Source organism: Corapipo altera, unplaced genomic scaffold (assembly GCF_003945725.1).
Source record: "Corapipo altera isolate COAL_440 unplaced genomic scaffold, ASM394572v1 23, whole genome shotgun sequence".
NCBI classification, from domain to species: Eukaryota; Metazoa; Chordata; class Aves; order Passeriformes; family Pipridae; genus Corapipo; species Corapipo altera.
Genome location: NW_020884878.1, coordinates 16,988,226 through 17,015,405, shown reverse-complemented (window position 1 = coordinate 17,015,405; position 27,180 = coordinate 16,988,226). Strand labels below are relative to the sequence as shown.

The 27,180-nt window shown below is 41.0% G+C and overlaps 1 protein-coding gene and 1 long non-coding RNA gene across 19 annotated transcripts in view; one reads left to right on the top strand and one right to left on the bottom strand.

The window, feature by feature from the left end:
• NRXN3 (neurexin 3) overlaps nucleotides 1-27,180 on the top strand; it is a 1,012,014-nt gene that overhangs the window by 246,612 nt on the left and 738,222 nt on the right. The gene's annotated exons all lie outside the window — the stretch shown is intronic.
• Nucleotides 1,827-17,889, bottom strand: LOC113944819. Its single transcript, XR_003526827.1, has 3 exons — nucleotides 17,838-17,889; nucleotides 17,376-17,550; nucleotides 1,827-2,285 (listed from the first exon to the last, which is right to left on the bottom strand). It is a non-coding gene; the product is annotated as an uncharacterized LOC113944819 (long non-coding RNA).

The window sequence follows — 27,180 nt, the reverse complement described above, 5'->3', positions numbered from 1 at the left end:
GTTGCCCTAATTTTCCAAATGCTCACAGGGTGTAGTATTGATGAAATACACACAAATCTAAATTGTGAACTCTTTAGCAGCTGTAATTTTGGTAATATACCCTTTTCTCAAAATACTTGGAAAACACCAGGAGTCAGCTTTTACAGAGGAGGATAAGAACTGATTATCCCAGAAATAGATCCTTGGAACAAGAGAGTCCAGAAAAATCAGATGGGCAAATGTTGAGATTTGGGTTTATTTGGGATTATTTTGTTTCTTATAGTATGCATCATATTAATATCTGTACTTTGCAGTCCAAATATCCAGTTATTATTTTCCTGGATTTCATAAATATTTTCTCTATTCTTGCTACTTTTGTTTTTCTAAGTTCTCTTAGATATCAACTTTTTAAGTTTGTGTTAGTATTTAGGTAGCCATATATAATAAGAGTTGCACATGCTGGTCACTGAACTATGTGAAGCTCTGATACTTGCATTCATGGCTTTTTGGGCAGCAATTCAGTATTTTTATACAAATTACTTGATGTTCTTTGCCTTGTTACACTTGCTCTGTTATCCCTTTGACCTCAGGCCAAATGTTTCCAAGGTATCTGTTGATGGAAATCTCTTATGTGAAAAGAGAGAAGAGCAGAAGATACTTCTGAAGCAGATGGACTCAAAAACACATATTTGTTAATTTGACTGTGTTTTCCATGGCACTTTTCCAGCTCTGCTTTTTGGATGACAGTCATTCTTTGTGCCAACAATGCTGAACTCGGATATGAGGGCACTTTCTCTGTTATGACACGGAGCAGCAGTTGGCTCAGCTTCATTTCAAGACACATGTCCTTTCCAGGAATACTCTGGCTGCCAACATGTGTGTTTGCTAAACACTTGGCACACAGGGAATATTGTAATGTACCAGATTTACTAGCAGAAGCAGCAAAGCAGCCATATGTCACAACACAGACACTGTGGGTTATGAATAAAATCTTCATAGTGGTTGATAATCCTGTGTGCAACTACTTGGAAATCGTGTTCTCTCCTGCAGCATGGGCTGCTCATCAGAACAGCTTCTACTGAGGCAGAGGCTGAGATGACCATGCAAGCAGCCGGATGCTGCACTGAGCTTGCAGTTCAGTGCCATATGATGGCTTTGTTAAAGCACAGCTTTGGTGATGGACAAAGGTCATAGCAGTTCTGTCAGCTGAGCTTTTCTGCCCATTTCAGAGCTGGTTTCAGCAGAAAGTTGCTCTTTGCAGAGATCAGTCTTGGGGCCTCATTTGTTCCCTGCCCAGCTGTCATTCTAAAAAAGCAAGTCGCAATCCTGGATCTTTCACTTTTTTCATTGGTTTTGCTTGCATTTTCTGACCACCTTTAAAAACAGCAGAAAAACCAGTCCTAGATGTCTGCAGTGCTTTAAACAATACGTGTGCACTGCAAATGTGTGGAGTCATGATTGCTGAGGGATTGCTGTGTATTGAATACTTTATGAAGATTTATAATGGCTTCTTTATTTTGTACAGGAATACAATAGCCATATTCACTGTAACTTCAGCAGAAACTCCTTTAGGTAAGATAACATCTGTAATAAATGCAGACCCTCTAAGACTCATGCAGTGATAACACTTGGATATCTCTGAAATAGGGTTGATCAGGAAGAATTCTTATGTATGAGGATTATCATGTTTGAGATTTCCAAGGGCAAAGGAGGAGGTTTTGGTTCTTGCAGTCTTGACTTTGTACCCGCTTTTATAGTGAATTAGGAGGCCTTCATCAGTCTCAAACACTGTTGTTTGTGTTGCTGTTCAGAACTGCCTTCCTTCTCCTGAGACGGGAGGGGTCACCTTATTCCTAATTATTGTAACTGGGCTGTGAAATCAGGAAAACCTATTTATCAGGATATAACTCTCTGCTGTTCATTGTGTGCATGTTGCTCTGTGTTTCTTTAAATTTTGCAAGCAGAAGATACTCATGCCAAACTCTAGCCCACCCCTGAAATTGCGTTGTTTTTATTTGCATTTTCACAAATGCTAACTGCTGGCCGTATATAATTTTCTGAGCTCTGCCGTGTTTGCCATGGCAATCAGCTGCTCTGGTGGGTATGTGCTAGGTGAGAGGAGAGTGTTGAGGCATGAAACGGTTGGATTGGCTGGAAGTGAGGTAATGTGATGCAGTGCAAATAGAGATGCAGGGATAAGAATGTCTCCAGTCTGTGCAAGCTTCGCTGGTTTCTGCCTGTAGGAATAGATGGGGCTATGCACATCTCTGGATAGTAGAGACAGACCTGCAGTTGCCCAGGTACATCTGTAATAAAGATACTTCTGGCTACTTTTCTCTGAAATAGAGAAAATTTTAGACCTTCCCCCTTAGTGTTGCATAATTTCTTAGCATTTTTCTCATTTTCAGAAGTTAGAGCAGCTGAAGCAAAAGGGACACTTAGCTGGGAAGAATCATACAGGAGGGGAAGAGTGGTCAGAGCACAGGTGGGGACTTTAATATCACAGATGGGTTTGAAAGAGGGAATGATTGTTTCACTGCTTTCATCAGGGAAAGATGTAGCTCGCTGAAAAGGAGGGTTTCAACAGGTTTTGGGTTTTTTTTGTCACCCAAATGTAGGCAGAAAATAGTCTTTTGCCTCTGGCTGATCTGTAAAGGAGCACACTTCTGCATAATTAGTGACTTTGAGGCTACTTTCTCAAGTACTTGCTGCAGCCCTTGACTGCAAGGCTGCCATTTTCTTTTCGCTTCAGCTGCACAGGAGAAATTGGCTTGAGAAAACATTGTCCAATTGCCTGAGCTTGCCCAGGGCCCCAGTTGGCTGGCAGTGTGGGACATGTGACATGCAGCTAAGCAATTTTAATTCTATCCAAGAGAGGGCACATTAACAAGGTAATTATAGCACATTACTTCAACAGGGATGCATCAATTTTAATCCTTGAAGCATCCTAGTGAAGTAGATAAGTGAGTACTATTAGGCCTGTTTTACAAAAGGAGAGACTGAATTAAAAGCTGAAATGATTTGTTCATGACAAAAGCTGTAGTCTGTCTGAAAGGCAGCAACTAGGGGAGAAGGGCCTGGTTCACAGACCCTAAGAGAGGTCCATTCCCTCTTGATCTTGGAAATCTCTCCATTAGCTTCAAGCCATATACTCCATCTGGAGCAGAGGAAATGGCGAAACTGTATGCTTTGTTCACTACATTTTCCCAATCCATTTTCCTGCCAGCAAATTAATTGTAATGTTGTTGACATTTGCTAATTTAAAATTATTGATGAATCTTTTTGGCAAATAAACCTTGGTTTATATATGGTTTGTAAACAGGTCGTCATTTCTCTATGAAATTAGGACTTGTGCGAAACAAGTTAGGGAGTGTCAGACTGGTCTTGAAAGGCTCAAGCTTTTACCAAAACCTTTGCCTTGTTCAATGCTTGGGTGCTGACTGTTGCTAACACATAGAGTGCAGACTGACTGGCCTGCAGGGGTATATTTCTCCCCACCCCCTCAGTATGCTGCATGCTCCTATGTGGACGAGTGTTTGAAGGGGTCATGATCTATTACTGTCCTGACAACACCTTTCTTAGAGCTGCAGAGAAAGTTCAGCCCCCAGAGGTACCATTCAGATCCATGTTCTCCTGCACTAGGTGACCTGCAGAGGTTGTGGGCATGTTCACTGCAGCCATAGGAGCGGTGTGAAGCATCAGCCATAGGGCAGTGCCTTGAGCAGGGGACTTGGTCCCACTCCGTGAGAGTGTATGCAGAAGAGCAACACGGTTCTGCCTGGGCAATTCCCTGAGCTCTGCTCTTACATGATCCTTGCTCTGTGGCTAAAACAGCACAAGTATCCAAGGTCATTGATGGGAAGGCCTGAGCAGATCTGCTGCTTCTTTGAGTTTCATTCTAGCATCTGGAAAGTCTTCTGTGAGAAGTGCGTTCATGGCTCACTGCGTCTTCAATCTAGTGGGACCTGACCTTTGCCTCTAGTCCCACTTTCTCCTGTTTAAGCTGAGTGGGATATCCCTTTGCATTCTCAGAATGTCACAGTGCTCTCTTAGGACAGCTGTGACCAACTCATTTCTGATAAAAAATAGACTCAGGAGTTAGACTTGTACGAAGAGAAAACTGAAAGAGCGATGAAATGTAGTGTGTGGTTATGGCCCCTCTCCTTAAAATATCCAATGCCAGTGTCTCTGTACCTGTGGAGAGTGCTTGCTTAGCACTGCAAGGTGATGTAGGACATCATCTGTGAAATCCTACATACCCTTCACCCCAAAGTTGTGTCTATAAGGTCAGCAGGGACTCATCATGCTGAAAGTGAGAAACCCTTTATTATTAGGCATTTTGATCTTTTAGTTCAAGGAACTCTTTTCCTCCATATTTCTTTGATGCTTTCTTGATTAGTTATTTGAAGGACTCCTATTTTTTTGTAATTACCTTAGCTAAGGCTCATTTACCTAAGTGATGCAGAGTCAAGGGTAGAATGGGCAAGGGATACAGAACACTATTCTGGCTTTGTTTCAACACTTACTCTTCTTTTTGGGATTACAACCCCAACAAGTGTGTGTGGGGGGGGTCCCTGAAGAGTTTTTATTTAATACTTAGCAGAACTAAGAGGCAATATTATTGCTTTTCAATGCTATGGGCAATTTATCTCACAACACTTTTAAATGGCTCAGTATCAGAGTCTTAATTTTAAGAAAGAGATGATAACGTGATTTAACCATGTCCATACATCAGGTTTATGCCAGTTTTAAGATGATATGTGACAAACACCTTGTAAAAACTCAGATGTCTGAGATTTGGATTCATGACTCAGGCCTTTAGAGCTCTGCTCTCAGTATCAGGCTGGTCTGTCTTCAGCAGTTGCATATTGGATAGCAAATATCTTGCCCAGTTTTATTTTGAGCATTTAATTTGGTTATGCCTACTTTTTGTTCCAATACATTAGAATCCCTGAGGACTGCAAGGGTAATGCTTTTTACAATTTGCAAATAGATTTGCTTTATGTACTGTAAATAAATAGGGTTGGTTTTTTTTAATCTATTTTAATCCATGCCTATTTATTCTCTTTCATGATAAGCATATAGAAGTCTCATCTTGTTGGAATTTTCAAGTACTGAAATAATGAATACTGAGAATATTTTATTTTCCAGGTCTTTGGTTTCAGCCCCTGCTGTGCGGTTAATATAGCTCTTTTGCCAGCTATAAAAATCAAAACAAATGCATATGAAACCATGTAAGATTCTGTCCCTCTTCTCTCTCTAATGGAGATTAAAATACCTGCAGCAAAACAGAATCACACCTGAGAGTCTAAGTTTGAATTAAACCCTGGAGTCTCTGGCTGCTTTAGTCTCCTGGTTATGTAAAAAGGAGTTTAAATGGAGAGAAGTACTTTTCCTTGTGTTGTGGAGACAGTTCTGGCCCTGAACTGAATCTACAACTGAAGGCAGTTGTGGGAATGGATGAAGTTAATTGGCAAGTCATCTTGAAAACCATTGTTCTTCTAAAGATTTGAAAGAGTTAAAGGACAGAAGGAGAAGGTAAAATGGTTCAACTGCAAGGAAGCTGTAAGACCGTAAGGAACGTGGCTAGTGCATATTAAAAGGGTATTTTGAAGCCACTAGCTGGAATAGGTGCATCATTTTACATTTGTTGGGACAGCAGCTCTTGATTTGCTGTGGATGATACCAGTTGGCATCTAAAGATCTTGTCACTGTGGAGTCTGACATCTTGCTGGGGACTGTGAGCCTTGGGGCTGGCTGGACAGGGTCCTTGTCAGCCAGGGCATGTCCCACTGACTTGAGGAAGGGAGTTGGGCAGGCTGGGGAGAGAGCAGGGTGGGAGGGGGCAGTCTCCAGCCCAGTCTCCTGCACTCAGGACCCTGACCTGACCTTGTTATCAATTCTTTTCTTATCAAGACAGACTCCCTTCACAGAGTCTTCTGTGTGTTTTCCTCTTTGGTAGTGTCAGTAATATCCAAGATAGGCTACTGTACCCAAAAAGAGCAGTTGTTTTCTGTCTTTCATAATTATTGAATTGGATTCCACAAAGAGGAGCTCCCTCTGTCCATAAGCCTCCATAGACCTGTGCTGTTTGCAAGTCCCCCTTGCAAGCCTGTCCTGACTCACCACAATGGAAGAAATGCTTTGTGCCTCAGTCTTTGCAGCACCACCCCAGATCATCCTCTGGTGAGTTTTCCACCACAAGGGCTTCAGATCTGTGTGGCAGGTTAGGAAGTGATGGCTCATGATAAGGCACTAAGTGTTTTGTCTTCTATGTTCTTACTAAACATGGTGGAAATGTATTGCAAACTTGTATCTAAATGGTGGGTTCCTTTCACAGTGCACAGTTCTGGAATATATTGTAATACATCTAGGTTTCCCTGGAAACCTCTGCTTAGTTGCATATTGTCTTTTCTTATAGGCTGTGTTCTAGTGGGGTTCCAAATTTTATCTTTTCTTTTACGTTGCCACTCAGAGGTTTATATGAGGTCCCACTAAAGACAAGTGAGGTTAGGATGTCACAAGTAGAAGATTCTTGGGCACACTAGAAACAGGCACTTTTTTTCCTGTAGAATATGTTCCCTGGTACTTGCTTCCCAATGGTAGAGGAAAGGAAAAGGATTTTGTAGCAGTTGGGAGGGGGGGAGGAGGATGGAGAAATGACTAATCTTGTCTATTTATCACTCTGCCTGTTAAACACAATTATTCTTGCTATTATGAGGCTTCTAAACATTCACAATTAGGAATTATGCTAATAAAGTTGGTTGTGACATGAAAAATCACTTCATTGCTTATACTTCCTCATGACTGTATTTTAGTACTCTGCAAAGCACAATATCCCTTCCTAGGGCATTATGGAATAGGAAAGGACAGGAGAGGAGAGGCTTCAATGCCAAAGGTTGCATCTGAAGGACCCAGCCTTCTTTCCCAGTTCTGTAGTTGAATGACTTGACCTACAAACAGGCAAGGCATGAAAAGTACTCAGCATCAGGGACACTGAAGTTTAAAATCTGTTCCTGAATAGTCAAAACCAAGACCACATTTTTATCAAAAGCTGTCTGTGATACTAGGCTCTGATCTTATCACATTTCTGTTGCTTGGACCTCCATTCTTATGTATTGAGCTGTCCCAACTTCTGTTGGAGTATTGAAATATTCAAAGTTGGATCCTGTTTTGATGCACATAAAACCTGTTGGAAGAGTGATGTACTCCATTCCTCCAACAGCAGTAGAAATCAGATACAGGAATACCATCACCAGGAGCAGCAGCCCCTTGCTGCTAGAGCTAAAGGTACAGCTCTGTGAGTGCCACTGAAGATTTGATCCTCTGCTTTGTTGCCTTTTACTACATGCATGCAAATAAATAGAGCCAAGCACAACACACCTATTTTTCACTGAGTGGACTTGAGACAGTAGGCTGTAGAAAGGAAAATGAAGGCTATTGCTTTTTGGAAAGAGAGAGTGGGGAAAATAAAGATGCAAAGATATCCAAAGGTAGATATATCTTTCTTTCTTTCCCCAAAACTTAAATGCTAGTTTTGTCTGCAACAAAACTTTCCACAAGCATTCCTAGAATTAGAAATCAATACTTTTAATTAAAAACTGTTGCTGAATAAATATGGTCTGTAGCATCTAGCCATTAGATTTCTTCCACAACTTTGTTGTCTTGTTTTGTTTCTCAACACAGTGGAGTTGTTGCATGTGGGGAATGTGGTCAAAGGAATTAATGGCAAATTCATTTGCTCTTCTGAATGTATTCCTTAACTTGAATGGGACAGTTTAGCAGGTTCTGGAACCAATTTATTTGTCCAATATAAACTAATTCTAATCACAGGGAACCCAATTCTAGAAACTTCTTGAAATGACCACAAAGTTGTTCGTGAGAGCTCTCCAGGATCATTTCCCTCTTGCTTTCACATTTGTCTCAAAAACTGTACTGTCAATGCTCTTGTCATACTCTTTTGCTGACCAGAGATTACATTAAAACAAAATCTCTAATATTATGGCATACTTCTTTCTTAGCTTCAGCTTTCTGGACTCATTGAACCCCAAACTAGTGTCATTGACCCAACAGGCTAAACAGTTCATTAGCATTCATATTTTCAGTCATGTACATCAGCTGTTTGTTTCCATTACTGTTTCCAAAATTCCCTTGGACAACAAAGACAGCTTTGATCAGACACTCGGAACTTAGGCCTCCTCCAGAGAAAAAACATCCTGCAAGTCCAGTGGCAGTCTGGTGCTCAATGTGGTGCTTAAGATAGTTCCATATTCAAAAGCAAAAGGTTATGAGAGTGGACTGAAGCTAAAGGAAGGACTAGCATATAAGCAATTCAGGCAGAACTTTTTCAAACATGGAACAGTCAGGAATTTTAAAGAAAACAGTAGTCAGCAAGATAAGAAAAGATACAGAAAGAGCTGTTCTTGATAACTACCATAGAGATGTGGAAGGGTAGCAGATGTCAGTCGTGGGAAAGATCAACGGCATTGTGCCAATTAAATGTCACTCGAGGAGTTTCTTTAGCATCTACTTCTAAAGGTTTTGTCAAATTTCAGAAGGCCCAAAGTGAGAGGTTCTAATGAGAAAAAACCAAGATATGGATATGTTCCTACTAGGAGATGAGGACTTAAGCGTTAATAGAGTGAAGCACTTGGACCCTTTCTTGTTACTGTGTCTTACCATGGAGCAGGGGAGGCTAGGCAGGTCTTGAGAAATAGTGACTTTTAAATGGCTTCTAAAAAATAAACTGAATAAACGAAGAAGGCTGCTCCATATCAGGCACTGCACTATCAGGTCACTGGAAGAGAATGCAGTGGGTCTGCAGTTTTTACAGTTATTAAATAGTAGTCTCCTAGTTGAGTGTTTGAATACTGTGAAGTTTATTTGATAGATGATGCTGGACAGCATGAACAAACAAATGAAAAGATTCAAAGAAAAGTATTGGGAAAGCAGAGTGTGTAGAAAGGAGGAGAAAAATGGAAAACTGGTTCCTCTATACTAAAAAGAAGCATCAAATTACTATTTTAAATGTTAAGAATACTCAGTGTTGCAGTGTTTCTAGGTGCTAATTTTGTATCAGTATGTGTTACTTCAGTTTCATGTGCATTGAAATTAAATAGCAAGAGATGGGACACTGCCACAAACCAGAGTTGGGTCTGGACAGCCTTGCATCTTCTGCTCTAAACTTCCTAGCAAAGATGTTTGTCTTTGTTCCTTGGCAATCTAGGGGTTTGGAGCAAAGGGACATTGATGCCGTGGGATTTATGGTGCTGAAAAAATCTCCTGGAGCAGTTAATTAGGGATGAGATAAGAAAGGGTTTATTTTGCCAAGGCTAAAGATGTTACAAGACGCGTGTGTCCCTGTGCCCCAGATGTTACATTTTATAATACCATCCGCCCAATCCCAAATGTGTCCACCCTGTGGCCTTTGCTCTGGACCGCCCCGGGTCCACCCCCTGAAAATGGGTCTGGGGTGTATTTTGGGACCCTCTGTTCATCCCATCTTCACCATCATCAGAGCACAAAGGGTACATAGTTACCTAATTTTTGACTTCATTTTGTTGTTCAGGCCCTGATATGCTGTTCTGCCAACAATCTAGACCTTTCCTTGACAAAAGACTAAACATTTCTACTAGATTTGGGGGTAGGACTGATATAGGGAGCATAGAATGGGGTAAGAGGGTTAAGGAATGTGTAAACAAGGGTGCTAGAGGGAAAGGGACAAAGGAGGGAGGGTTGCTGCTTTTAAAATCTACCTATAAAACTTACAAGGCTTACCAATATTAGAAAAATAAAAAACCCTTAGGGGCTTAAGGCATCAACATGACAGAGAGTGGGATGGTTTAAGGGAAGTATAAAGTTTGCATTTTGAGAAACACGATCCAAAGATGGACTGGAAAGCTGTGAATCAGAATTCAAGGCAAATGTAGATATCACCTAAAGAAAAAGCTGCTTTCTGAAAAGCTGAAAGCTCTCAGTGTCTGATACCATCTGTGCATCATACATTTGCCTTCAAGGAGTTAAATGTCCTCTGGACATCTTTGTCCTTAATCATAAACATTACACACCAAACAATTCTTTTTGGCATCATGAGAGTTGATGTGGAGGTGAGGCTTTCTGCAAGCTCAGCGTGTAACATCAGAATCTTCCCATTTAGTGTTAGGGAATTTTGAGACCCCCAAAGTGCTCTTGGTATGTACCTTAAGGCTATGATTTTCTTCTTAGGCATCCCATTATCCTTGTCAGATTGAGTGGAATTATTGGTCTTGTTTTCCTGTTTATCTGTTTAGAAGGATATATCTCAGCTGACCTATGGCTTGAGTGTTCAGTGGCTCACAGAGAAGCTATGCCTTCATTGTTCTGTGTGTACATCCAAGCTGTATGAATAGTAGAGTTGTGCGAGTCAGCCCTTTGATAGAGAGTTAGAGTGGACAGAGCTAGGATACGTCAGCAAGACCTTATTGTTGTAGTTTGGGACTGCACAAAGTACTGTCCTGGCTGTCTGCAAGCTGGACTGCCTGGTTGTGTCTACTAATCAGCTGAGCCTGGTTGGAAATGCTTCCTGGCAGTGAGGCTGGCCATTGCAGGATGTCTGTGCTCATAAACACAAAGAACAAGATGGTTGTATGGAAACTGGGCATTGGGAATGGTCATGGGCATATCCTAACTCCTAATCTGTCCTCAGAATTATTTGGAAGACTGCTATTAAATGAGAAAGATCCTATCAGAAACTGTTGTAATAGTTCAAAATTGCAAACTACCATGTTTCAAAGTCTGGGAGTGCACCGAGGCTCCATTTCATTTGTTAGCATAGGTATAGTCTCTCAGTTAGACTTTAACCGTGTCAGTCTCTCCTGTGTTTCTAAAACCCTTCACAAGCCATTTAGAGAAACAAGGCCCTCAAGGAGAGATAAACAGCTTATAGTAAATGTAGGTGGACTGAAAGTGCTGCTGTTGGAATTGGACTGATTAGTCATGGTCCACACTTGGAGCAGACAAAGTTTCTCATACTAGTGTGATTGGTATGCCACTGGAGAATAGGAGGTGGGCCCTCCCAATCACTGTATACTGTTGGTAGGTCTAAAGCTAACAGTGTTAGAGATCAAATACATGAGTATGCTAGATAAAAGGTTTGGAGTTGCCACCATTAAGTAAAGGTGAAGGGGGAGCCCAGTGCCATCTTTCCTCTAAGGAAGCCTTGTGTTAAGGAGTCAAAAGGAGGAAGTGGGATGTCTTCCATTTTATTCCATTTCTCTGTGTAGCTGTCTCTCAGTCACTTCCCTTGTAGAGAACATCCTTATATTTAAAGCAGGAAAATGGTGAGCGAAGTTTTCTAGATTTCAGCACCTGTGTGTGGCAGCAGCTTGCTGCATAAATCTTGGTGGGAGAAAGGGACAACCCGCATCTCATTGTGCTTCATGTTCCTGATTAGTATTTTAGCAGTATTAATGCTGCACAGTGTTTGAGTTGCTCAGTTAATCATTACTTCCAATAATCTTAGAGATGTTGCCACGGAGGTACTAGAGAGGAGGGGAGGATTGCTATCCTTATGGGACAGAGGGTGTAGGGAAAGGAGAAGGGCAGAGGGATGAAGAGATCAGTTGCTGGAATTGTGACAGTCAGACCAGCGTGTGCATGCTTGGCTGTTGCCTGCTCTGCATATTAACAGTATGTTTGAGATGGCTGTCTCTGTGGTGCTCGCACGGGTGTGAAGGACCTGCCCTCCCCTTGCTTGCGTTCCTCCACTGTTTCTCTGGGTCCTTTGCTCCCACTGCTCTGCAGTGCTTACGGCCTCCCTCCTCGTGCGCATGTATCCTTCTGCTCACAGCCAGGTTCATCAAAAAACAAGCATGTCTCTATGGTAACGGGGAGACAGCTGAAAAATGGCAGCTAAATGCAGCTGCCCCTCATTTAATATCGACTCTGGCACTGACAGAACAGATAATGGGCGATAACACACCATTATGCTGCGGGGAAATGAAATGCTTCAGCAGACGCCTGTCATGCTGCAAGGATTTATTTGTTACTGTACCAGCAGAGATTTCTCTCCTCTTCTGTCTATCACTTTTTGTCATTCCCTTTTCTTTTCCTCCTTTTTCTACCTGTTTTCTCCACTTGTCCCTTTTGGTTTCTACTATTTTGTTCTTTTCTTTCTTCCTTGTTTTTGTCCTTTCCCCACCTCTTTTCTCTCTTGCTTCCTCTGTCATGTTCTCTGACTTTCATGGTATCTGGATTTCATTTTCTGGTGTTGGAAAGTGCGGTGTCTGAAGTCCAAGAGCTCTGTGAAGCTCCAAGCTTTTTGCACCTTTCAGAGTTCCTGTGTTCTTGCTAGTTCTTCTCCCTTCTGTCCTTGTGCACATGTCAATATAAGTCTCGTAAGGGTGAAGTTTGCTGGATGAGCCTTCTACCAACATATTTCTTTGGGCTGTTGTTTTAATTTGACAAGTAGAACACAACGTAATGTAAGTTTTGGATGGAAATTTAGAGGAATGTGCTACTGGAAGGGATGTACTTATGCTTCTTCAGAGTTTGTGATTTACAGCTGACCACACTGTGCCCAGAGGTTGGGTAGTTTGTATCTGAGTTGTGGATCATGTTGGTTTCTAAATGGTTCCTAATGTTGGGACTCTTTCACATCTTAATTATTCAGGGTTAGTTTCACTTAGTAATTGCTGTGAGGTTAGTTTCTCTAAATGTCCTGCTTGTGCAAATCTGAGATGTTGCAGGACAAGGGGCACTGATGATAGCAAGTGATCCTCTCTCAGGATTATAACACCTGTCCTTCTGCAGATGAAACTTTGAACTAAGTGGTAAACTTTCAGTGATAGACCTTTTAGCTGGAGCGAATTGAGGCCTGTGAAACTCATTTCTTTCCCTCAAAGGCTGCTCTGACATCAGCAAAGGGCTGTCTGTGGATTCAGTTAATGCAGTCAAAACCATGTTTTTTTCAGTATAGCCTATTTGCTCCACATCTTCTTGCCAAGAACCATGAAATCCTCATAGACATGTCATCCTGTGGGTGTAGGTGCACCCATGGGAGTGACCTTCACTGATAGTCAGTGTCCAGACATGCATTTGATGGGTAGAGTAGGGGAGATATAGCATCATCTTCTCCCACAAAATGTACACCATCTGTGCAGTATGAGTTCCTAATCACACAGTGTGGCAGAGCTCTGGCAGCTGCCCAGTCCCTACTGCAGCTAACATCCAGGATCACATCACATCATCCCTGTCTGATATTGGCGCCCTGGAAAATCTGCCTGATGCAGAACCTGTTTGAGACCATGCTTGTGCCTGTGGTTTTATTGACCTAGGCACGCAAAGAGCTCATTGGAATGCAGATGTCGTTTATAAATTCTTTTCTTAGTGTTCCTGGACCTTATGAAAAATACCATACCAGTAAAGTTGTATTTTCTGCCAGTGCAATGATATCTGCACTCATGCTTTTGTCATTGTTGATATGGTGACTGCAGGGGATATATTGGATGATTTTTTTTTTTTTGTGGCCCCAATTGGTGTCTGTGTCATTCAATCTTAAGGTAAGACTAGACCTAAATTCTCTAAGTGATGTATTGTACACATTGTGCCATATGGACCTAAAATAGGATCATTCTTCTTTTCCCTAAGTGTGATAGAGTGAGCAAATCTATCTAAGCAGATACCTAGAAAGCAAATTTTGCAAAGACTCAATGCAATACAGTTTTAAGCAGTACAGATCTTACAGACTCTCTTGTTATTCTAACCCAATCTTGAATAAAATACCTTGATCATGTCTTGCAAATCATCTATATTTTTGCTGCTTTGATAATTTTTGATCTAAAATTCCAGGGCTGTGGAATAAGTGCCCATTGCTTGGATTTTAGCAGTAATGTTTACATCTCTGAGTAAAATCTGTACAATAACTCCTAAGTGCCCTGAGCTCACCAGCCCTTGCTGTGACTAGTGACAAATGAGTGTGGGAGGAATCTTTAATACAATAGCAGGTAAGATAATAAATGCTAGAGGAAAGCAGATAATGAGAAACAAGGAAAGATCCTTTTGGCTTGTGTCCTGGCACACCATCATATCTCTACCTAGGAGCTTATTTAATAGAATATTTCCAAAATGTCAACATACATCCTACGTACCTGATTTCGTTTACCGCTTCACTGCAAATGTAGAGCATGTTCATCAGAAGTCCTCTTAGGACTCAAACATAAAATAGCAACTTTGAGACATCACAGCTTGATGTGCAGTTGATTGGTAAAATACCATTCATCCTCACTGATACTTTGGTTATGTTCCAGTAGGCTTCGGGAGTAGCTCTTGGGCAGCTATGGGTTTCTCAGTTTTTCACTATTTTCCCCAGTGTCTTTAAAATTGATCCCTGCTGTAAGATATTAAAACAGTAGGAAACTGATTTCTACTTTAGGTTTCAAAGGAAGCAAGTTGAAGTCCAAAAATCCTTTAAAGCTAGGAGATTTTTAGATATAAATGCTGTTCAGACCTCTCTCTCCACAATTGAAATGACAGTGCACTGACCCACATTTCAATTGTACGCCCTGCCAGCTTCTTGAGCCATGGTGCTTATTAATGAAATACGCAAACATGGAAGTATCTCAGGTTTCCTTTTCCTTTTTTATCTTTTTCTTCCCCCCCACCCCCAACAAACCTGCAGTCATTAAGTGCCATCGTGAGAGAGGAAACAGCTTGTTGAAAAGAAAAGCTCTGATTTTTTTTATTTTTATTTTTACGAAGAATACCATCAGGAGCAGGCTATGATTAATACACATAATTGAAACAAATTGCAGCTAACTGCAGAAAACTGTCTCCCAGCTGTTGACAGAAGGAAATTGCTGACAGCCTTTTACCATTCAATGAAGAAGAGAGAGAGAGAGGGAGAAGGGAACCTTGCCCAACCCATGCAAATACATGGCCACAAGCATATACAAAAGCACTTCTGCAACCAATGTACATGTATGTCATTGTGCATGTATCTGCATGTGCAGATGTGTCACTTGTGCAGGTGCAAACTCAACTTTTGCATGCATTTATAACGATTGTACCTGTATGCACGTAGGATGCTTGCACGTCTGGGTGCCTGCTCTGCTGAACATACTGTGCCCACATGCAGTGCAACAGTAATGTCAATTTAATGAGAGCTGCCCTGGAGGCACCGTGTGCTTCACCAGAGAGAGAAGGCTCCAGCTGCGTGTGTGCTTGCACATGTGAAGTTGCGTATTCACAAATGAAACAACGGAGACTCTGTCTTCTACAGTGACCCCTTCCGCTTATCTTTAGCAGGATAAGGCAGGCTCATTTTTGGCTATTAAAATATCTTCCATCACTACCCTGATCTCCTGTCCTTTTCACCTTTTGTTTTTCATGCTCCCTATCCGTCATTAACAGCCTAAACAGAAAACGCTTAGATGCAGGAGATGAGTCTGAAACTAGGAGAGCCATCTTTGATTGAAATGCCATACAGATGGCTAATGGACGTCCATCAGAATTTTGCCTGGTTCAAAAAGTTGCTCTGGAGAGGAATCGAATGTCTATAGTTCATTTGGTTGCTGGCTCCTGCTAAAACAATCAGTGAGTTACATTTAATGTTTTGTGATACACATTTGTCATGTATGGAACGTTTATAAATTATCCATCCAGTGATGTGCTCCCACACAGCCACGTGGCTGTTTCAAAGCGGGCAGCCCATTGCACTGAGTGGGTCACAGGAATGCTAGTGAGTAGAAGGCAAAGTTAGAGACCTCCAGCAGACTGTTAGTAAGATCTAATAAATTGGTTGGCAAAATCTGCAGTGCGGTTGATGCTCTAATATCAATTGAATTGACCACTTTGTTGTTGTCATCTGTTGATTTCATAAGCTGGGCTTTTATGGTTCACTCTATATGGGCATTCTGACTTAGAAGCAAGCAGGAATATCAAGTATGAGTTATTTCCAATGTATCTGTCTTTAAAAGCTGATTGCTATGGTGTAATGCCAGTTGGTTAAAAAAAAAAAGTTCTTTCTGTTGTAATTCAGCTCATTGAAATAAGCAATGAAGTTGGTTTGTAATCACATGCATATTATAAGTGTTATAAAAATAACCTGCTTGAACTGGTCCCTAATCTGTTATTACCTCTCTCTCTGTGCTAGTGTTCAGTGTAAGCACATCAATATGAAACAGTTAGCAAACAAACATTCCTTTATCAGAGGTGTATGTTGATCCCGGTGGAGGCTTAACAGCTCACACAGGCAGATGCAGCAGTGGGGAAATAATTTATAAACTCAGATGTTACAGGTTATGGATTGTGTTTATGAGTTACTGATTCACAAAAGATGCAGCCAAGGGTGTGAAGGAGGGCTGTAGCCACTGACATTTGAAATTCAACCCAGGAAATGGTGCGTTCATCTCTAGCACTACCCAGGGAGCTTAGGAAGAGTCCGAGAACAGTTTAATGAAAAATGCAAATGCTGAAAGAATTTAAAATAATAGCAGGTGAGTGATGCTGGAAGGAAGGTAGCTGACTTAGACCGTTACGTAATAGCAAATCACTCTAAAGCAAGCTAGATTTTGAATTTACCTATTCAAAACCAAACTCATGTACACTTTTTAATTCTGATGGAAAGCAAGGTAACCTAGTGTATTCACTACCCTAGTCTGAGTTGTGAGCTGCCTTGTGTTTCCTGAAGGGCAAGGTGATGCATATGGGCAGCTGCCATGAAGTAGTTGATGGGAAGTATGCTACATGCTTGCCTGGTGCACAAAAACACAAGTGTCCAGGCTCTCAGTCAGGGTCACTCCTGAATGCGCTAAAGCCAAGTCTCCCACTGCTGTTATGTCATTCTTCCCCTTTACAATTCCCCCTGCAGCTAAGAAGGATTCTGTCCCAACTGCGTTTTAGTCCTCAGTGGTTATGGAATGTTGATGCAGAGCTGTAGACACAAGATACAGTCTGTTCTAGAGAGAGGTCTATCTATTGGTTGTAGGAATTTTGCTGTTTTATGGAGGTCTAAAAGCAAACACAGGTGGAGTCTGGAGGTTCATAAGCCTGCAGGGTTGCAACACCTTGAAGGATAAGCAGGACTGGCCACGTTGCCCGTGTCCTTCATCACAGCCTGTTCTGAGTGGTGCTTGCATGAATATCAGAAGTGGTACCTGTTGGACAGTTACAGTTACTGTCAAGGATCATTTCTGTCTTTTGGGGCTGAACAGCCTCAGTTCTGCCAGATGAAGCAATTTCAGCATATATGTATAATCCACACTAGAACCACCCAGAACTAAAGGTACTTTATGGAGTTGCTACAGTTCTTGTAGGAGCTTGAAAATGAATTCTTAATTTACCTTCACTGAGAAACAGAATCTTAGATACCATCAAGCTTGTTCTACTAGATGCTATGAAATACTGAGGTCAGCACTAACCTTTTTTTCTGCTGGTATCTCTGCAGCTTGAGAACTTTTTTTAACTTGCATTCATTGTGGAGGCCATTCAAGGAGACATTGCTGGTGAAGACTGTACCAACTCTGTCTTAAGGTTTATGCATCATGGTATGGTCAGGCCAAGCAGATCACAGAAGTTCAAAATCTAGTAACTCGTCTGTAGGACAAAGAAACAGGAAAGTAATTCTCCAAAAAAAATTTATAGACAGCAGCAGGAACAACTGTGATGTTCTCTGGGCTGCAGATGGTGAAGCTAAATGTTGTAAGTTGTCAGGTGACCGTACAAAAGCTTTCACTATTGGTTTATACTATGTGCAGTGAGTTCTCTTCCAACTTTGTCCTCCCAGACTAGTTAAGTTATGCAGTTTTCTTTTGTTCAGTCCGTTTGTGAGACTGAAGTATAGTTGCAAGTAAGAAGAAGTTGTGTAAAATTGGGAAAAATACTGGAGTTTCTTTACTTTTTTCAGTCCAGTTATCCCAGTGTAAGGAAGAAGCTGCATTTATATGTATATGTAGATATACAGACTCAAAGTGGGGATAGTGCTTAAATTTGTTACTAATAGGGAAGAGCCAAAGAGTGAGAAATAAAACAATCTTAAAAACACCTTCCCCCCATCCCTCATTCCTTCCATATTCTCCCTCCTCCCCCTCCCAGCGGTGCAGGGGGATGGGGAATGGGAGTTGTGGTCAGTTGTTGTTTCTGCTGCTGCTCAGGGAGAGAAGTCCTTCCCCTGCTCCCGTGGCATCCCTCCCACGGGAGACAGTCCTTGATGGACCTCTCCAGCATGACTCCATCCCTTGGGCAGCAGTTCTTCCCAAACTGCTGTCCTGTGGGTCACTCCTCCATGGGGTGCAGTCCTTCACGAATGCGCTGTACTGATGTGGGTCCCCCACAGGGGCCACAAGTCCTAGCCAGGAAAAATCTGCTCCAGTGTGGGCTTCCCTCTCCATGGGCTGCAGGTCTTCGGCAGGACCCCACTCCATCTTGGGCCTCCCACGGTGTCACAGCCTCCTTCATGCATCCACCTGCTCCAGCATGGGCTCCTCTAGGGACTGCAGGTGGGTCTCTGCACCCCGATGTTCCTCCATGGGCTGCAGGGGCACAGCTGCTCCACCATGGTCTGCACCACGGGCTGCAGGGCCTCAGCTCCGGTGCCTGGAGCACCTCCTGCCCCTCCTTCTGTACTGACCTTGGTGTTTACCTTGTTGTTTCCATGTTCTCACTCCGCTCTTCCCTGACTGGAATTCTTTCTGCCCCACAACCTTCTGTTCTTAAATATGTTACCCCAGAGGTTATTCCTGATTGGCTCGGCCTTGGCCAGCAGCAGGAAGTCCGTCCTGGAGCCGGCTGACATTGGTTCCACTGGACAGGGGAAGCTTCTAGCAGCTTCTAACAAAAGCCACCCCTGTAGCCCCACCCCCCCGCTACCAAAAGCCAGCCACAGAAACCCACTACAGGAAGTAACAAATTGGCAGAGTCAGTTTTCAGAAGTGTCTCGTATTTTAAAAATATAGTGATGCTATTCACCCAGCAGGGGCTTCAATGATCCTTCATGCTGGCCATGTACAATAATGTACAAGAGTTTGCCCTATGAGTCTTGACCAAAACTGCCATCCCCCTTCCCAAAACCTCTGACCAATTTTCAGTTAAAAAATTACAAAACCCCAGTGGTGGTGAGTTAATGGAGTTGTTAATGTGTGGGGAAAAGAGTGACAACACTTCAGTAAAACAGGAGTTGGAAAATATTTATTAAAATATACAAATACTCCTGGTGTTTAGCCTAAAATAAGAGTCTTTGCTATTAAAAAAGAAACCAAGTCCCAAACCCCAAAACCACAGAAATCAAGATCCTCCAGGGTGAACTCATCTCCAGGAAAATAATGGCAGCACCTTTTTGAACTGAAAGAGAAACACGGTTTCAGTGCTAGTTGTAGCACAAGGGCAGTGTCACATTTCCTGCAGAGAGATTTGGAAAGTAATTTTTATAGCAGTTGGACTTTGCTTGTAAGAGTAAGAATTACATCAGTTCTGACCTTCTAGCAACAGGCTTAGGAAAAATAACATGAACACAGATACCAGCATGATCGCTGTCTTACATCCAGCAGTATGCCTTCACTGATTGCCATAAAATTGCTCCTTATTTTTATCAAGGCCAGTGAGTTCAGAGTTTGGCTTATAGTACTGAAGAGTAGCTGGTTTGGCTGTTGTTTTTTATTGTTCTTCATTGATATCCAATCTTGATAACTTGTACAAGTCTTTAATAAGATTGTGCTACCCAGTAGCTTGAACTAATGAAAGCAGCTGGGCTCATTTTTGGTACTATCACAACAAGATATGAAAGTTATTTTGTTGATGATATGAAGTTACTAATTTTGAATGAACTGATAGAATAGCTGTTATCTGTTATTCCAAATAGCATAGATAATTTCAGAAATTTATGAAAACAGGTGAGCTGATAAGTAAAGATAATTGCCATATATACTAAGCATCAATTTTTATTGCATTGAAATAAATGCATATAATATGTATATATTGAAAGACCACATGGGAATAACTAAGAAAGAATTACAATTGCAGTATAATTTTTTCACTTAAATAGAAAAAACCTCCACCATAGCGAATATTTATTTTTATTTTTTTCATTATTTGTTGAGGTTTGAAGAGATTTGTACACTTCCTGTGATTAGCTGGAGTACTTTTGTGTAAATACCTTTTCTTTTCATTAGCACTGCTACCAGATAGAGATGGGAAACTGGAACTTTTATTGCACTGCTATTAAGCTTCTACCACTCTTTGACCTTAGATAACTTTCTGTACCTTTTAACCCACTCCTCTGTCAGTCTTGTCTGGGTTGCATGCAAAATCTTCAAAAGCATGCTTAGTTTTCAAGTGTCTAATCTCTTAGTTTACAAGTGTCTAGATTAATTAGATGCTGTGTCCAGATGACTTCTGTGGAGCTTCTGGCAAACTTCTATTCTGTGAACTTTCCTCAGTGTCATCTAGCTCCTATTTTGAGCATGCAAGGAATTATTAAAATCAAAGAGCATGTCCCTTTTAGTGTCTCTGCTATTGCAATGCCGTATTAGTAAAAACCCCAAAACATTGATAATGGTAGGCCATGTTCTTTTGCACATACAGGGAGACTACTGCACAAAAGATGGACGTCTACTTTTTCAAATTGGCATGTGAATCCTGTGTGCCTAGGATCTGCTCTTGAAATCTCATATATGTTAGTCTTGATCTTCAAGCATGCTGGTGGCATGTAACTATTGTAGAAAATCGTGATAGTGAAGAGACATTTCATAAAATGTAAGGTATATGGTTTGCCCAAGTCGGATGCTCAGGTGGCAGCAGAGCTGAGAACATGTAGATTTTCTCTGAGCCTTTCCTGGGCAGCAAATCCCTTGGACAGGTACCTAGACCATCCACTTTAGGTGTTTGTGCCTCCCAAGAGAAGCAGTCTCCTTCTTACTTGGAACTGGAGTTGCACTCTTCATGGGATGGTCCTCCTTATTTAGAATGGATTACTTGATAGGTTATATTATTTTTGATGTTTCTAGCTGAGGCACATTGTTTATTTTTTAGCAAATGTATTAATCTATGTTCTCTTAAGAGCTAGTTCCACAACAGCAGAAGTATAGGAGGACAGGCTGATACTTTTTGTCATCTCCTCTGCTCTGTGTGCTTTTGTTTTCTAGTAAGAAACTTAGCTCTTTCTATCAGCTTTGCATATATTTACTGAGATGTATTTATTTGTGCGTGGCCTTAATGTCATGATATACCTCACAAAAAGGTTCCCCGTTCTCTGTGCTTTCCTCTCTTATTTTACATGGGCCTTATTTTTGCACATAGCTTTGCTATGGCCAAACTGTAAAGACGGTAATAAAGCATGTGTGCATGACAAAATAAGGTGGACTGAAACACTTGTTTAGATGCTTTCTGTCATTTTTATGTGCATCACTCTCTTCCTTCTGATGTAGTGCTGTCTGTAACGATCTACAGTCTTCCTTCAGCTTTGTGTTTTCAGCATTGTGTTAATTGTGTGTGGTGTATGGGTTTTTCAGCAGCGTGCAGTGGGAAAGGTCAGCTGTCAGAAACAGGCCTGTCCACAACTGATAAGGCGTTCGAGAGATTGGATTTGACTCATTAAGCACCTTCCCTGTAGACATGGAGTCTGCTCTGCCGCAGAAAAAAAAACTAAATCAGGAAGGGAAAAAGCCCAGGATGAAGTTGGAGCATGCGCCAGAAACACTGGCACACCCTCCCTCTCGCCCCTGTGCGCAGTGCCGGAGTTTGCTATGCTTCTACCACGCTCACATCCTCACGCACCGTGGACATCTGTGCTTACGCCCTGAGATTGCGTGCATTCACTTCAGTACTAACACCTGGGCAAGACACACATGCATTCATTTTCTCTGTGTACATATGTGTGCATGTAAGTCCTTATGTGTGGGTGCTCTGAAGTTACATGAGGGCGATGCATTTCATTCCTACCCTCAGATGTGTAAATGATTTCACACTAATGGCCTGCTTCTTTTCATGCTTTAACAAAGGGCACATCTCCTCTTTATGTGTATATATTGTGTTTGTTCAGATGCACTTTACCTTACACAGAAACATGCTGTGCAACTGTCTTGCCTATGCTGCATATACACATCCACTGCCCTGGCTGCTGTACAGACATAGCAGGAGCCTAACCTGTTTCTCATTGCATACAAATGCACACATTTTTGCCCCTATATAATTACTGGTCAAAGCTACTCTACCAGCTTGTAACAGTCTCTCGCCTGTGGCTTTGTTTTGAGAAGAATTGTTCTGCCTCAAATTGGGTTTGGATATTGCTACTTCCATAAATGGTTTTAATGATATCTCACAACGAGCATAAATGAAGGGCAGCAGTAGTGTTTGGCAGTGTATTTTGTGATCCTGGCAGTACCGGGGTTCCGCACAAATACACTGTCCAGTAATACAGAAGCTGTGAGAAGCTGACATTACTGAGCCTCTGTGATACCAGTCTCATGCGCTGCTCTGCTCTCATCTCTCTTCCACCTCACTTTTGCTTTTCACCTTCTTTCGCATCTCCCCTTTCCCATGGGCATGGCTCTCAATACCGCTCGCTGGTATTGAAAAGGATAATTTTGTGGATCATTATTGTGTTATTACAGTGATTAGCAGTAACTATTTTTCTACTTCCACTTTCCTCTGGAAGGATGCCCAAGGGGCTCCCTGCTCAGCAGTAAGCGCGACGCTTGCTGGAAGGCTGCTGCCAGCACAGGCCTGTGGGTACGCAGCAGTGCACACGTTCACCTCTGGCAGTGCTGCCTCTCTCCCTCCTGCTCCTTTTTTGCGTTCTTACAGCAGTTCTCTAAAATACTGCTCTTCAATGGAAGCAGGAATTTCTCCTTCTATTGGGCTCCTTCTGTGAGCTTTTGTTCTGAATGCACTTTTCAACTTTCTCTCAGTGTTGGTGTAAATAATTTTTGTTCATTCCTGTGTTAGTCTTGGAAGACTCCCCCTGACAGTCCCCCTGTTTTTTTTCCCTAAGCAGGGCTAATCATACCACACAAGTAGGGAAGACTGTGATAGCTACCTAATGTTCTTCTTCCTAGTGGTACGGCTCTATGGCTCTTTACTAAGGTCAGAATATTTTAGGAAAGACCTTGTCTTCAGTATGGTAAAGAACAAAAATGCCACAAGTGCACTCTATTTCATTAGCTGAATATTAGTGCTCTTGAATCTGCATACAGTATTAAACAGGTCTAAATACTTAGCATCCAGATTATTATTTGGTGTTTGACTTCTGATTTTTAATAGGCTAGAAGGGTAAGGATAACATGGAATTGGGAATTACAACTTGGATATAGATTGCTGCTGAAGAAGAGTAAATCTCTCAGGGGGTGAATCTAATGTTGCTTGTTGCTTCATTAAAAAAACCCAAACATGGTATGTATAAAACGATAGCACTTTTGGTTAAGAATAAGATAAATAAGATAAGAAGCTGGTGAATTGAGAGCTTAGCTGTATGTTTGTACACTCTTACCCTCCTGTTCTCTCACATATACTCTAGAAAGAGGGGCAGATGGGCTGGGTACCAACCCAGCCATAGAGGTGGTCTATATGAGAGCAGAGCTGGTGAATATGTTAGATCTTGAATTTTATGTTCATTGTGCTGTGATGTTCTCCCTCTCTTGTCAGTTTGCACTTTGCTGAATGTTTAGACTGTAGGGAAGCATTTCTACTGGGTGGTGTGTTCAGAGACTGGCATCCTTAAGTTTTAGAATGATGCACCAGGAAAATGAGAAAACTATAAGAAATGCAGAGTGAAATAAAAGCATAAGAAAAAGCAAGTACAGCAGAATTACATAAAGAATTGCCCTCACCTATATTTAGCAGTGAGGAATATAGGGGAGGTCTTATGCCCAGCTCATCATAATAGTATCTTTTGACAGAATTAGTAGCAACACCCTGCTTTTTCTCTACCTTCTGGAGCTGAGAGAGTAGAAAAATTGTTCAGAGAAATGAAAAGAAATATACTTTGTCCAACCAAAACAAATTGTGAATTTATATGACTATATCAAATTCTTTCAGGCAAATTATTTTAAAAATTGATTTATTCAGCTTCTTTCATTTCAAATAAACATGTTTCATGCTTTTATTTAAAATTGAACTCTTTTTTAAAGAAATGCATTTTTAAGGAAATGTAAACCAAAGTTTTTAAATTTCATTTTGGATTAAGGAAGACATTGGCATAGGATTGGTTTTTTAGTCCCTTTGGCCAGTTGATCAGGGCATAAATAACATCACAGCTCTAAGTACACAGTGCCACAGTCAGACCAGTATCTGGATTTTATGGTTTCTTTGGCAGAAAATGCAACATCACTCACTGATACCAGTACAGTGTTTGTTACCAGTACAGTTGTTTATATTTAGCGAACAATGAAAAATAGGTGGAGAGGAGTATGCTTAGGACATTGTACACTGCATATACACTGGATTGGCATGTGGCTTTTCCTCACAATTATGGAACATTTCTTGATTTGCAGAGAAGTTTTATTAAACTCATAGGGCATTCTTTTCCCATAGGTCTCAAGGAAGTAACCTGTATTTTTGTTCTCTTTGTGGTACAGATGGAGACAGCTGAAGTTAATTAAGTGCCTCAGGTTGCACGTTAAATCAGTGGCAAAGTTGAGGATAAAATGCTTGTGTTCTGACTTCCACATCTCTAGTTTGTCATTTAGATCAATTCTGGTGAGCAATTTAAAAAATTATGTTGCCAACCATATGCTATAATCTTTTGTAGACATATGTCATCTTATTTATTAATTTTCATTATTGTAGTACTAGTACTTTTATAATCAAAACAGTTTTGCAAAAAAGTCTTTATGATTGCATTTTTCAGCTCTTTTGTGTGATATTGGAACAAATTCTCCAGACACTTGTTTTCTGTTTCCCTTTAGATGAAGACAGAAAATGTGGTTTAGAGAGTCAGTAAGGAGTCTGTGGATCGTATTATTGACAAATCTAGGTTTAAATAACCTTTGTGTTAAATATGTGGACAAAGTAGGAGATTTTGTGTGATGTATCTGATTTACTTTTTTTGGTCTCAGAAGAGATTTTGTTAAAGGACAGCAATATACTGTTGAGTGAAGAGGAGATTTCCAGTGTGGGGAAGCAAAATAGCTTTCATTTGTGTGAATATTTCTTTGTTTAGATGATATGAACTTCAACTGTATATTTAATAGGTGCATATTCTAGAAATTTAAGGCAGTCATATTTCTAACAGACTACTAGCTCTATCACATATGTGAAAGTGATATATGGAAACTGCTTTATACATTTAGTACATGTCAACTGTTTTGAGGATCAGGAGCCTTAGAGGAAATTTCTCCTTTTTTTGAGTTAAAGATTAAGGCACTGTTATCCCTCTTCCTTCCCTTTGCTCTCTGTCTTTGCTGTGTAGTGGTCCAAATTCATCAGGTGAGCTAAGTCACTCTGCAGGGCTGGTTCTGGACCTCTTAGGCAATGTTTGCAGTCCCGGGGGTCAGAGCCTCTTCTGTCTTGGAGCCAACCCAGAGAGCATCATTCAAGGACACAGGCAACCACAATCAGAGGTGGAACGTGCAGCTCCAGAGCTCTCGTACAATATCTTTAGGGAAAGCAGATCTTCTTCCTGTTTTCATTAACAGCTTTGCTGCACAGGGAAATAATAGGTTAGTTAGGTTTGACAAAACCCCCTGAACACTCATTGTACTGCCAAGTCTCCTTGATCTCTTCTGGGCTTAAATTTGAGGACCTTTTAGCAAACATTCTCCTTTAGACTCAAAGGGTAACGTGTAAAGCAGCAGATAACAGCAGAGAGGGCATGATTCATGCTAGGCACTTGATGTTCTCTGGTGTAATATTAATGTTTCCTTTGCTCTTACTGGTGAAGTGATAGAGCTTTTTGTGTAAGATCAGAGCAGCTACACTACGTGAAAATTTGAGTTTGGCACTGAAATAACACTGACTGTTGAGTTCATCTCACCTCTGCTGTGGGCTCCTGGACTAATGTTACTCTTTGCATCTCTTAAACATGATGAGAGATGTTGTCTTGCATTAATTCCTACCTACACTGTTTCTGATATTGTGCTGATTCTTCTCTGCTTCCAAGTTACATATTAGGTGAGAATCAGAATGCCTGAAGAAACAATAAATGACACTATTTCTGAAAAATGTAACATTATCCAGAATGGTTTAAAGTTAGTAAGCATTTGGAAGACTACTTTCTTTACTGTGGGACTCAGCTGAGTACTTAATTTTCTCCATTATAACATCATTCTATGATTTTACAGACAATTTTTTTTCCAACAGCAAAAATTCTTTTTCTTCTGAAAATTTATTTCCATAATTTCCTTGAGGTTTGAAGTAATATTCTTTTTCTAAGGATTTATCAATGCAATCAGTTCAGTCATCTCATTATGACATTAAGATGACTTACATGTTCTTACTTTACAGTTTGTGGAGTATCAATGCAGGATGTGATATGTCTGTCAAAGCTTCCACAGATCAGTATCACTGTTGGTAATGCTTGGAAGATGCTTCATGCACTGATGAATGTTTCGTGCACTATTTCTAATGTATTTAAGTAACTAAATAAGCTCTGTAAGACTTTTCAAACCAATTTTTGCTTTTGACTATTGAGAGCACAAAAGTGTGTTTGGGAGGGAGAAAGCATGGGATCTTATTAGTGAGTTTGATGAGTGGTGTCACTGATTCAATCAGGTGGTGTGAAGAATGATTAGACCAGAAAGAAAATCAACTCTTTGTATGTATTATTTTTCCTGTCCAAAGGCTAGAGAGGAGGAATGCAACACGAGGATTTTACAATTTAATGGAGGATGCAGTAATCTGCTGTTTAGCTATTACTGGAGTCTGTCACCATGTCTTTAAAATAACAACCTGACTTTTACTAAACTATCCAGCTTTGTTTTAATAACATGAATCTGGGTGAGCTGCTTTGACTGCATCTGAGGGCTTTCAATTAAGGTTTCAGCATTCAGTCACTGGACAACTGTTTCAGAGGGTGATGAAAATTGTTCACCTTTCTTGTCCTTCAGAGGTGCTGGTGGACTCATTTTATGTGATGTTTGACATACAGTTTCTCCTCCCCTAACTTCTGAGGTAATATCAAATACATGTGAAAGTGATTTGAAACATAAATTATTCATTGTTCTATAACGTTGTGTAACGTTGTTGAGGATGATAGCTATTATAGATGACTCCCAGGACAACCCTTCTGTCCAGAAC